This window comes from Macaca fascicularis, chromosome 14 (assembly GCF_037993035.2).
Source record: "Macaca fascicularis isolate 582-1 chromosome 14, T2T-MFA8v1.1".
NCBI lineage: Eukaryota > Metazoa > Chordata > Mammalia > Primates > Cercopithecidae > Macaca > Macaca fascicularis.
Genome location: NC_088388.1, coordinates 38844956 through 38857611, shown reverse-complemented (window position 1 = coordinate 38857611; position 12656 = coordinate 38844956).

Genomic DNA, 12656 nt, shown 5'->3' with positions numbered 1-12656 from the left:
CCACTATTAAGCCATATATATGTTTTTCCCCAAGAGAGATCTTATATCTTGATTAAAGGTTAGAGGCTTCAAGTAACTAACTAAACTTGTAAGTCTTGCATGAAATACAACTAATGGGGGAGGAGGGGCTAAAAATCAACTGGTGACTTTGTAAGATAGAACTAAATATTTAGTATTAAGAAGGCAAGATGTGATGGTGGACAGATTATAGTCTGGGAAAAATCGGGGTTCCTTTCCAAGCTCTGTTCCACACTACAGGTTTGAGCAAAGTTATGAGAACTTTTGATCTAGTGTCACCTATAAGATGAGAATCATACTATGTAGCATAGTTTTAAGGGTTAAATAAGATAATGCTTATAAAGTTGCTGATACAGGAGCAGGCATAGGTGGAATTCAGTAAATGACAACTCAATAAATGGTCTCACTACTGAGGATATCAAGTTTATAAATGCACTACTTATCTCACTTTGTTAAATTTTAAAAGTTTATGTAGCAATTTGCATAAAACAAAGTCCATTTTTCCTTCAGGTGAAGTTTTAGTGGACTTTGGCTTTTGTTAATGATTGTTTTATCTAGTTATAGATGTCACTACCAGTCTGCACCAATGATCACGGATCAAAAGGATGAGATTTAGATTTAGCTGAATGTCTATGAGTTACTAAATGACTAAGCTTCATTCCAGGGAATAGTCATTGAGTGTAAAGGAAAAAAATAGCAATAATTGCTAGAAAAAAATGATATATTTTCCAGATCACCTACAAAGGGAACCCCGTCAGGCTAGAAGCATCCTGGTTAGCAGAAATCCTACAAGCCAAAATAAATTGGGGACCTATTTTTAGTATTCTTAAAGAAAAAAAAATCCAGTCCTCATACCCAAACCTGGCAGAGACATAATGAAAAAAGAAAACTTTAGGCCAGTATCCCTGATAAACATAGACACAAAAATGCTCAGGAAAATACTAGCAAACTGAATCCAGCAACACATCAAAAAGTTAATTAACCATGATCAAGTGGCCTTTATTTCTGGGATGCAAGGTGGGTGCAACATATGCAAATCAATGAATGTGATTCACCACATAAACAGAATCGAAAACAAAAATCATTTGATCATCTTAATAGATGCAGAGAAAACCTTTGATAAAATCCAACATTCCTTCATGATAACAGTCTTTTTTTTTTCTTTTTTTCTTTTTTTGAGACAGAGTCTCACTCTGTCACCTAGACTGGAGTGCAGTGGCTCTATCTTGGCTCACTGCAAGCTCTGCCTCCCAGGTTCACGCCATTCTCCTGCCTCAGCCTCCAGAGTAGCTGGGACTACAGGTGCCCGCCACCTCACCCGGTAGTTTTTTGTATTTTTTAGTAGAGACAGGGTTTCACCGGGTTAGCCAGGATGGTCTTGATCTCCTGACCTCGTGATCTGCCCACCTCTGCCTCCCAAAGTGCTGGGATTACAGGCGTGAGCCACCACGCCCGGCCGATAACACTCTTAACAGACTAGACATTGAAGGAACATACCTCAAAATAATAAGAAGCATCTATGACAAACCCACAGCCAACATTACACTGAATGGGCAAAAACTAGAACCATTCCCCTTAAGAATTGCAACAAGATAAGGATGCCCACTCTCATCATTCCTATTCAACATAGTACTGGAAGTCCTAACCAGAGCAATTAGACAAGAGAAAGAAATAAAAGGCATCACAATAGGAAAAGAAGGAGTCAAACCATTTCTGTTTCCTAAGGATATGATTCTATACATGGAAAATGCTAGCAACTCCATCAAAAGACGTCTGGGGCTGATAAACAAATTCAGTAAAGTTTCAGGCTACAAAATTAATGTACAAAAATCAATAGCATTTTTATACACCATTAACATTCTAGCTGAGAACTAAATGAAGAACACAATCCCATTTACGATAGCCACAAAGAAAATTAAATACCCAGGAATTCATCTAATGAAGGAGGTGAAAGAGCTCTACAAAGACAACTACCAGAATAAATCAGAGCAACACAAATAAATGGAAAAATACTCCATGCTCATGGATTAGAAGACTCAATATAGTTAAAATGGCCACACTGCCCAAAGCAATTTACAGATTCAATGCCATCCCTATCAAAATACCAATTTTAGTTTTCACAAAATTAGAAAAACCTATTCTAAAATTTGTTTGGAATCAAAAAAGAGCCCAAATAGCCAAAGAAATCCTAAGCAAAAAATTCTATGCTACAAGGCTATAATAATTAAAACAGAATAGTACTGGGAAAAAAAAGACACAAAGACCAGTGGAACACAATAGAGAATCCAGAAATAACCCCACACAACTACAACTATCTGATCTTTGACAAAATCAGCACAAATAAGCAATGAAGGAAGGACACCCTATTCAACAAATGGTCCAGGGATAACTGGCTACTCATATGCAGAAGGATGAAACTGAACCCCTCTCTCTTAGCATATATGAAAAGTAACTCAAGATAAAGATTTAAATATAAGACCTCATACATATATACCATGGAAAAGTACACAGCTATAAAAAAAATGAAATAATGTCATTGATAGCAACATGGATTAAGCTGGAGGCCATTATCCTAGGCAAATTAATGCAGGAACAGAAAAGCAAATACCACATGTTCTTACTTACATGCTAGAGCTAAAGTTTGAGTATACATGGATACAAAGAAGGGAGCTATAGGCACTGGGCCTACTTGAGGGTTGGGGGGCAATGAGGACAAGGATTGAAAAACTACCCATCAGGTATTACGCTGATTACCTGGGTGACAAAATTATCTGTATACCAAACCCCCGTAACATGCAATTTACCCATGCAACAAACCTGCACTTGTACCCCTTTAACTTAGAAGAAAGAAAAATAAAAACCATATAACACCTCAAACTATAAAAATCCTAGAAGAAAACCTAAGAAATACCCTTCTCGACATGGTTTTGGCAATGAATTTATGGCTAAGTCCTCCAAAAGCAACTGCAATGAAAACAAAAATGGATAAGTAGGACCTCGTTAAACTAAAGAGCTTCTGCACAGCAAAATAAATTACTAACAGACTAAACAGACAGCCTACAGAATGGGAGAGAATATTCACAGACTCTACATCTGACAAAAGGCTAATATCCAGAATCTATGAGGAATATAAACAAATCAACAAGTGAGAAACAAAAAATTCAATTAAAAAATGAGCAAAGGACATGAACAGATACTTCTCAAAGAAGACATATCAGTGGCCAAAATACATATGAAAAAACGCTCAACATCACTAATCATAGAAGAAAGAAAGAAATGCAAATCAAAACCACAATGAGATATCATCTCACATTAGTGAGAATGATGATTATTTAAAAATCAAAAAACAACTGATGTGGGCAAGGCTGTGAAGTAAAATAAATGTTTATACACTGTTGGTGGGAATGCAAACTAGTTCAGCCACTGTGGAAAGCAATTTGGAGATTTTCAAAGACCTTAAAATGTAACTCCATTTGACCCAGCAATCCTACTACTGGGTATATGTCCAAAGGAAAACAATTCATTCTATCAGAAAGACACGTCTACCAGAAAGACACATCTACCAGTATGTTCATTGCAGTGCTATTCGGAAACACATGGAATCAACCTAAGTGTCCATCAGCAGTGGATTGGATAAAGAAAATGTACATGTACACGAAGGAATACTATGCAACCATAAAAAAGAAAAAATAATGTCTTTTGCAGCTACATGGATGGAGTTGAAGGCCATTATCCTAAATGACCTAATGCAAGAACAGAAAACCAAATACTACATGTTCTTACTTATAAGTGGGAGCTAAACATTGGATACACATGAACATAAAAATGGGAACAGTACACACTGCACACAACTAGATGGAAGAGGGAGGGAGGGGGTGTGGCCTGAGCAACCACTCCTGGGTATTAGGCTTACTGCCTGGATGACAAGACTGTTGGGATCCCAAGCCTCAACATCCTGCAGTTTATCCATGTAACAAACCTGCACATGTACCCTTTAATCTCTAAGCTGAAAAAGAATTCTCAATGATTTTTAGGATCTGAACTGTCTTGAATGACACCTTTCTATAAGTTGTTTCACATTTCATCTTCCTAGGCAACTGAAGGCTCACCATGCAATTTTCTTTCAAAGGCCAAACCATAAGAGAGAACCAACAGAAGAGAAGAGAAAAGAAAAGAAATGCATGTTTTTGGATGGCCTACTCTCTATGTGCCAGCCAAAAAGCTAAACACTGCACAATAGACCCAGGCATCACCTAGGACCTTCTTGATTCTTGAAAATGGAGTCTTAATTTTCTTTATTAAGCTGCTTATGTATATCGAGAGATATCACCACAATTTTGCATATTCTCAATCTTTTCCATGGTCATCAGTACCTTCAGCCAGAATGTAAAACTAGAGAAAGAAGAGTTTGCTGATCTGGGACCATCCTTATTGGATATGATATTTAACATGCTGGCAAGGACAACAGAGAATCACACAAATTCACTATCAGAATGGTTCCCAGAGAACTGTAAAGCAATGACCCGTGTTGAGTGGGGTTGAAGTGCTTTGGTTACCATAGTAGGTGGCAGCAGCAGAGAAAGGGATAATTGGCTCAGGGACTCCAGTTTAACCTGATACAAATAACAGACTGATGGACATTAAAAGACATTTTACAAAATTCCTGATCAGTGTTCCTCAAAGCTGTCAAGATTATTAGAAACAAGGAATGTCTAAAAAACTGTTACCATCCAGAGGAGTCTAAAGAGATATAATAACTAAATGTAATGTGGTAGCCTGGATGAAGTCCAAAAACAGAAAATTACATTAGATAAAAACTAAAGAAATTCAAAAAAAGCAGGAACTTCAGTTGATAAGAGCGTATAAATATTGGTTCATTCATTGTAACAATTATATTATTATAATATAATAACAGTAGAGGAAATTGCCTGGGGGACATATGGGAATCCTCACAAGGACTGTACCTTTTCTGTGTATATAAAACTATTCTAAATTTTAAAATTTTCTTTAAAAAAATAGGCTCAGGTAAGTGAGCAAGCTAGACAGGTATGTGATTAGCACAGGACTGGGTTTTACCAACAGATCTGGAGTGTATATTATTCACCAAAACTACCAGGAATTGCTGGAGAGAGAGGTATCAACATCTCTGAGATCAGCTGGTTGGAGAGGCTGCCACAGAACTTGCCTCATTAATAGCGGTGAGAATGAAGGGGCCATAAAGCAATGAATCTCAGTGGCAATGATTTACTGCCAGAAACCAGGTTGTCACCAGTTCTCATAACAAATGGCAAGATCAGGGTGGCTGTCAAGGGTGCTTGAGCTACTGAGAATTGGAGAGATGGTAAGTAGAACACAGTATCCGTAAGGTGATTGCTACCTGGAGATCTGAAGCAACAACACCATCCTCAAAGTTTAAATTACAGTGGATCCAGTGGGTACGTGAATTCACTAGTGATCGCTTTCTCAGTCCACGAAGTTATGCTTGTGATTGGTATTTTTGACAGTTGGAGTAACCCCCACACCAAGTCTTTTACCTATGATGTAATTGCTCATATAGTGAGGAAAGCCAAGGGGAAACCTCTGAAACTGCCTCCCACCCCTGGCCAAGGTAGTAAATCAAAAACACCACATCTTAGAGGAGATTATACAGAGAATAAAACATTAAGAGATTTAAAAAGAGCATGGGTGAAAGTCCCTATTATACATCTATTTTATTTGCTTGTCTGGACTCCTGTAAAAACTGATATAAGATGCCACAAGCTCACTCAAGGAGTGGCATCAATCACAGGTATCATGCCAAATAAGATATTTTCTCTACAGTCGATTGACATAATATGGCTTTGGGTACATGTTATGTGACCATTAATTTGGTGAATGTATTCCTTCCTATCCCATCACGATAGAGGACCAGAAACAGTTGACATTTACAAAAATTGACACTATATTCACAGTTTTACCCCAGGGTTATGTTAACTTTCCATCTCTCTATCATAACATGGTGAGGAGATCTGGGCTATTCCAATGTCTTGCAGAATATCACATTAATCTAGTATATCACTGACATACACTGATTGGCCAGAATAAGCCAGAGCAGCTAGCATGCAAAAGCCCGTGCTGTGGAGGCAAGATACCCATATTAATATTTAGAGATCCACCACTTTAGCAAAATGTTTAAAGGGATCAGAAGTCAGGGCTATGTCAGTTTATTCTTTTAAAGCGGAGGCTAAATTGTGTGGGTTATATATTCTTGGAAGTTGTTTCTGTTTTTGTTTTTTTCCTGGAGGCAACCCATTTCACACCTAGGAATACTTTTCTGGTCCACATATTGGACATCATGAAAAAAATGTCAGCTTCTATAGTGGACCAGAGATAGACAACATTCTGCAGCAGATCTAAGCTTCAGTACAAGCAGGACTGCCACTTTGGCCACAAGATCTCAAAAAATCTTTAGTGACGGAGATGTCACTAGTGAAGAAAGATGCATTGAGGAATTTATGCCAGGCCCTAGTGAGAGATTCAATGGGTAGACTTTTGGATTCTGGACTCTGGTAGAGATGAAAGCTTGGCCACTGAGACCAAGTGACCATATGTCTAGAACTCCCCATTATAAGCTGGGTCATGTTTGGACCCACCAAGTCTTACAGCCAGGCAGTAGTTTCAGCAGGAATACATTATAAAATGGACATTTTTTCATTCTGGATTGAGCATAAGCAGGACAAAACTTGATTTAAGGACAGATCAGCTTAGTATGTAAATGAAAGATGAAAATAGACAATGGTTGCAATGCTGCCTCACTCAGGGAGGCCTCCAATGTAAGTAGGTCAGTAAGGCACTTGATGAAATAGAATGAATTAATGAAAATAGACAATGGTAGCAATGCCGCCTCACTCAGGGAGGCCTCCAATGTAAGTAGGTCAGTAAGGCACTTGATGAAATAGAATGAATGAATGAAAATAGACAATGGTTGTATTGCCACCTCGCTCAGGGAGGCCTCCAGATATAAGTAGATCAGTATGGCACCTGATGAAATAGAATGAATGAATGAATGAAAATAGACAATGGTTGCAATGCCACCTAGCTCAGGGAGGCCTCCAATGTAAGTAGGTCACTAAGGCACTTGATGGTCAATTGATTATTTTGGGCCACTTCCACCTTAGCCTAGTGATTCATTCTGAGAAAAATGGGCATTTAATCCAAGAGCGAATTTGTCTTTCCCAGCCAAAGAATTTCAGACAGTACACCACTGCCCCCCGATCTGGAAAAAAAAAACAAAAAAACAAAAAACACTGCCTTCTTTTTTTGATTTACACATGTAAGAAATTGCACTTGGGCTTTTAATGTGGAGCAGACTTTACATTGGGGCTGTTTCCATCACTGCAAAGCAAACGGTTTAAAACTAAACACTAGCCATCCCCATTCTTCCTATTTATTTTATTTTGTTTGTTTATATTTTGCTATTTTGGTTAGTCATCCTCTCCCCTTTCTTTGCTTTATTCTTCTCTCGCTTTTTTTCTCCTCAGGAGAAAAATACATCAACCATTTAATCAAATAAAAGTTCTTCCATTTTTGTTTTCAGAGTAAATCAGCTCTGTATAGTTTCTGCCTAATTCCGTTCTGTGCCTCCCTTTGACCTCCCTTGATTACTAAAAAAATGTAGAGAAAGCTTTGAGTTAATTCTATTACAGTCCTAGTCCTCGTTTGGTATGGGAGCAAGAGTGTTTGATCTTTGAGATACAGATGTCATAAAATTCAGATTGATACTGCTGCAAACAAAACCTTTGAATGTCATATTTTAGGATGTATGCACTAATATAAAATTTAACTATATGCTACTCTGATTTCGGATTTAGATGTACCTGATATCCACACTTGTCTACAAGATAGCACTGTAAAATCTAGGCATAAATTTATTTAAGGAAGAGTCAACATTTGCTATAATAGCTACATTTTAAAGTCACCCAGTAAAAGAAAAAACCCATGGCTGGAGTTTGGAAGAACTGGTTCGAGTTTCACTAATGAGCTAGTGTCTTGGCTTCATCTTCTACAAAATGAAAGTGAATAAATAATAATGTCTGTACACTTTCTGCCTCATGAAGTTGGTATGATACTTAAATGATAGAATTAATTTAAAAATGAGAATTTAGAAAGATTTCAGTTTATTAAATGAGGCTTGAATAGGACTTCCATCATTAAAGATATTATTATACACACACACGTATCATATGTGCATATTCCATGTATATGTAGCTTCTATGTTTAGATTTATTGATGGTGAAGGTTTTTTGGAAGCTGTAGCTCTATATTAGGAAACAGCAAACTGTGATCCTCAGAGGACTTTGCTGTTTGTATAAATAAGGATTTATTAGAACACAGCCATGCCTAATTAGTTACTATTGTTTCTAGTTGCTTTCCTGCTACAATGGCAACAGAGACTCTTTGGCCCACAAAACCCAAAATATTCAGTGTCTGTTTCTTTACAGAAAAGGTTGTCATCTTCTGCTCTAGGTACTAGATAGGCAAGATGTATGCTGTATAAGAAATATATATATATGTGTGTATATATATATAAATGTATACATATATAAATATATTTATATACATATATATGAACTTTAGTATAATCTTAAAATCTGCAATGTGAAGTGAACTACTCATGCAATTTTCCTGATCATTTAGACCAAAAACAAGTTATTTTCATCATGTTGTTATTTTGGGTGAGGGAGTTATAAGAACTTAGTGAACCAGGCAATTGCCTTTGTCTCTACTTTCTTTCTGCGGCTCATGAATTGTTGGACTAGGGACTTTTCAAAAAATATTTACAAATCTGTCTCTCTAGATCTCTCTCAGAAACTGCAGAAAGCACAAGAAACCATTCTTCCCTTTTCTACTTCCATGTAACTTCAAATATTTTCTGTGAAATTTTGGGAATGTATATACGTATGTTTATATCCACCATCACACATTTATTTAGAAGATGATGACCTCTTTTTGCAGTGCATGTGACTATTATGAACAGGCTTGCGTTTTTGCTGAAGCTTAAGAATGAATGAGGATATTAGTCATCAAAGAAGTAAAGAAAATCCATCCCCTGATCACACTTTACAAAAAGGAGTTCGTTATTAGTTGCTTCTTTATCCAACAGGTTATAACCTGATGAAAGACCTTTAATGTTTATTAACACAGAAAAGGGAATTTGCATTTCACAAATAATTCGAAGTTATACAACTCATAGATTTTAGATTACATTGAAAAATTGATCAGAAACAAAAGATAAGACTAATATGTTCATGTTTACACTTGAGAATCAAAATGTAAGCATTAGATGAACATACAATTTTCTGATATTTCAACTCACCAGAATTCAGGCTTTAACTAAGAGCAATGGCTATATACAAGAAAAAGTATTATATAAGGAACCTGCAGTACAGTGATCTAATGGGCCAGATTTTGGCTCATCAACCTCTATGATATGGACCATTCATAGAAATAGCTAATTACAATTTAAAGATTTGCTGTGAGGTTCAAATGAGATTGGGTCCATTAGCAGGTTTTAAATATTGGATTCAGTCAAATATAACAGAAAAGTAACAAAACCACATCTTGTTATGCTGATATGTATGGAGTAGTCAGACCACGTGACTTCTAACTCAGATTTCGCCGCTTTGGGCAAGTTACTTAGCCTCTTTGGGGCTTTCCTCGTATGTAAAACAGCAACGGTAGTAACCACAGCCAATATTTATGAGGTTTACATAAGATAATACATGAAAACTGCTTAGCCCAATGTCTGATACATGATAAGTACTTAACAAATGTTAGTTATAGTAATAATAATTATTATACAAGCCGTCTATGTTAGACTTAGATACCTATTTTTCTTAATTAATGGCTTATGCTATGACTCTCCTATACCAACATCAACTGATGTTGTTCCTAAGAGTTTGGTTAGATCCTGGAAAATTGATATCTTGTAGGAAATTAAATATATCATTGTGTCCAAGAAAGTTATAAATTGGTTTTCAAAAAATGTTTTTAAATTTCATACTCCATGGTAAAAATTTTTTATCATACTTCTAATATATATATATAAATTTTTTATCATACTTCTAATATATAGTTGACTTATAAATTATTTACTATATATACTTATATATAGTATTTATATATATTATACTAATATATATAATATATATATTATATATTATATAGTATATATAATATATACTAATATGCAAATTACAAAGCATATTCAAATATAAACATTTAGAGGATGATATTATATATTATGATACTAGATATATGCTATATAGACATTAAATATATGTATTATATATTTTGTATTATATTTAAATATTATAAAAATTAGGATACTTATGTATAGATGGAGAGATCAATGCCCTAATATGTTTTCCTATATCCCAATAGGTTAATCAGTGAAAATAACATTTCTTTACAAACCATTGTACCAGGCATTCAGAAGTAGCTTGGGAAAGAAAGCCATGGGTACAACTAATTGTGTTTGGGGGTTTCAAAATGTGTTGACTGAATTAGCATTTACTTCATAAATACAAATAATAGTAGTCATAATTAATAAACATTAAATGTAAAGTGTATTCCAGGCACAGTGCTATGCAAATTGCATATTCTTTCATGCAATACATACAACCACCTTTTGAGGTAGATAAAATTGTATATTTCATTTTACAGACGCAGAACATGAGAGTAAGAAGGTTAAGTAACTTGCCCCAAATTACTATCTAAGAAATAAATAGCATGACACTTTGCAACCATATCTTCCTCCCATGACCAGTGCCCTTTTCCTTGGTAAGGTCATAATAATGATTATTACTATTTCCATTAATATTAAATGCTGTATCTATTGAGCAACTGTTATTTGCCTTCACTGTGCTAAGTGTTGTTCCAACTCCTTTGATAAGTAAGCCGTTTCAGAGAAGGTGAAACTATAAGAGTAAATGCCAGTATACTTCGAAGGGTGAAACAATGAATGGAAAAAAATCCCTTAATATGGGAATTTTAAGTGGGAATATCTAATGTTTAGTTAGAGATTTCTTTAAAGTATTGACATGTAACACACCTTTTATTCTTCCAAATATTCAGTGATCCTTACTACACACTTAAATGTTTTGTGTTTACTTAATCTCTCTTTCAATCACCTCTCATCCTTCATTCTCTCCCTTCTTCTTTTCTGATATTCAAGGACGGGCCCTATTTTCTGATAAAAGCATTATAGAATTCAGAAGCGTGTGGGAAGGGAAGTCTTCATAATCCTGAAAAAAATCAGAAAAAGCAAAATCTCATGACCAGAATTAAACATGAGAGTGTAAAATTCAGTTTCACCTGAGGAAGGATTTGAAATTCTAGGTAGTATATGATGGAGCTCCCATGTAATCTTATCTAGATCTGGATGGTTAGAAAATGTCATGTCATTTATTTTTCACAACAGGCCTGTGAAGTGGTTGCTGCTATTCTGACCACGTTGTACATCAAAGGCTGGGCACGAAGGTGAGTATGGGTTCACCAGGAGTTCATATATCTTTGACCAGATTGTGTGCCTAAAGATAACAAAGGAGTAGAGTACTCTCATGAAATGAGGTCAGGTTATTAAAAAGTGCCCTGGGGAGTGAAGCATCCCTGAGATATCTCTATTAAAGTTATAAGTCCTCTCATCATCATCCTATTTAATGGAAATTCAAGCTAATGTTTACTGCTTTCTTCGTGAGCATCAGGGGCAGGTCTAAGAACTTCACATCTATCATGTATTTTAATTTTCCTAACAACACTTCGAGAAAGTACTATTATTATTTTTAGCTTACAGATTGGGAATCTGGGTACAGAGATAATAAGTTGTCCAAGAACACACAATTATTAAAAAGTGACTTTGAAATTCATACCTAGAAAACTTGACTTCAATTCTTATATGAGTGAACACTATTATTTATACTCCCTTTTCTTTTTGAAGGGAGGTGAGATAATAACAGGAATTTATACATTACACACATGTGAAACTTTAAAACATATAATAGATGCCATTTATTGAACAATTATGATGCATCATGCTAACTAATAGGTACACATTGTTTTATTCGATGTTATAAACACTTTTCAAGATAGCGTTAATTTTCCCATTTTATTGTCAGGAAACTCAGCTTCAAAAGGATGAGGTAGCTTGGTTAAGGTCATGCAACTAGCATTAGAAGTCAGATTCCAATTCAGATCTGTAGGACCCTTTCAATTTATGTTGTTTCCATAAAGCAATGCTGTATGTTTAGTTTCAATGAGTAATCTCATCTAGTAGAAAATAGTTTGAGCATGTCCTTCCTCTTTAATATTTGAGAGGATGCTGTGTGCTTAAGAAGTGCAGCTATGGGATGAATGTTTTGGTCTTCTAATACCTTGGGAGTGGCAGTGGGGATTATGCCCAGTCCAAAGGCATCACAGAGACATTGTAATGTTGGAAGTCAGAGGACCCTCCACAACAAACACCATACAATATGCCTGAGATTGGACTCTCCATATCTTCTCTTTAAAAAGCAAAAAGGAATTTTAGAATATTTCAAGAGAAAGAGAAGATTATTGCAAAATGTTAAGTGAGGCTTTATGATCAAATGAGAGTAATATTC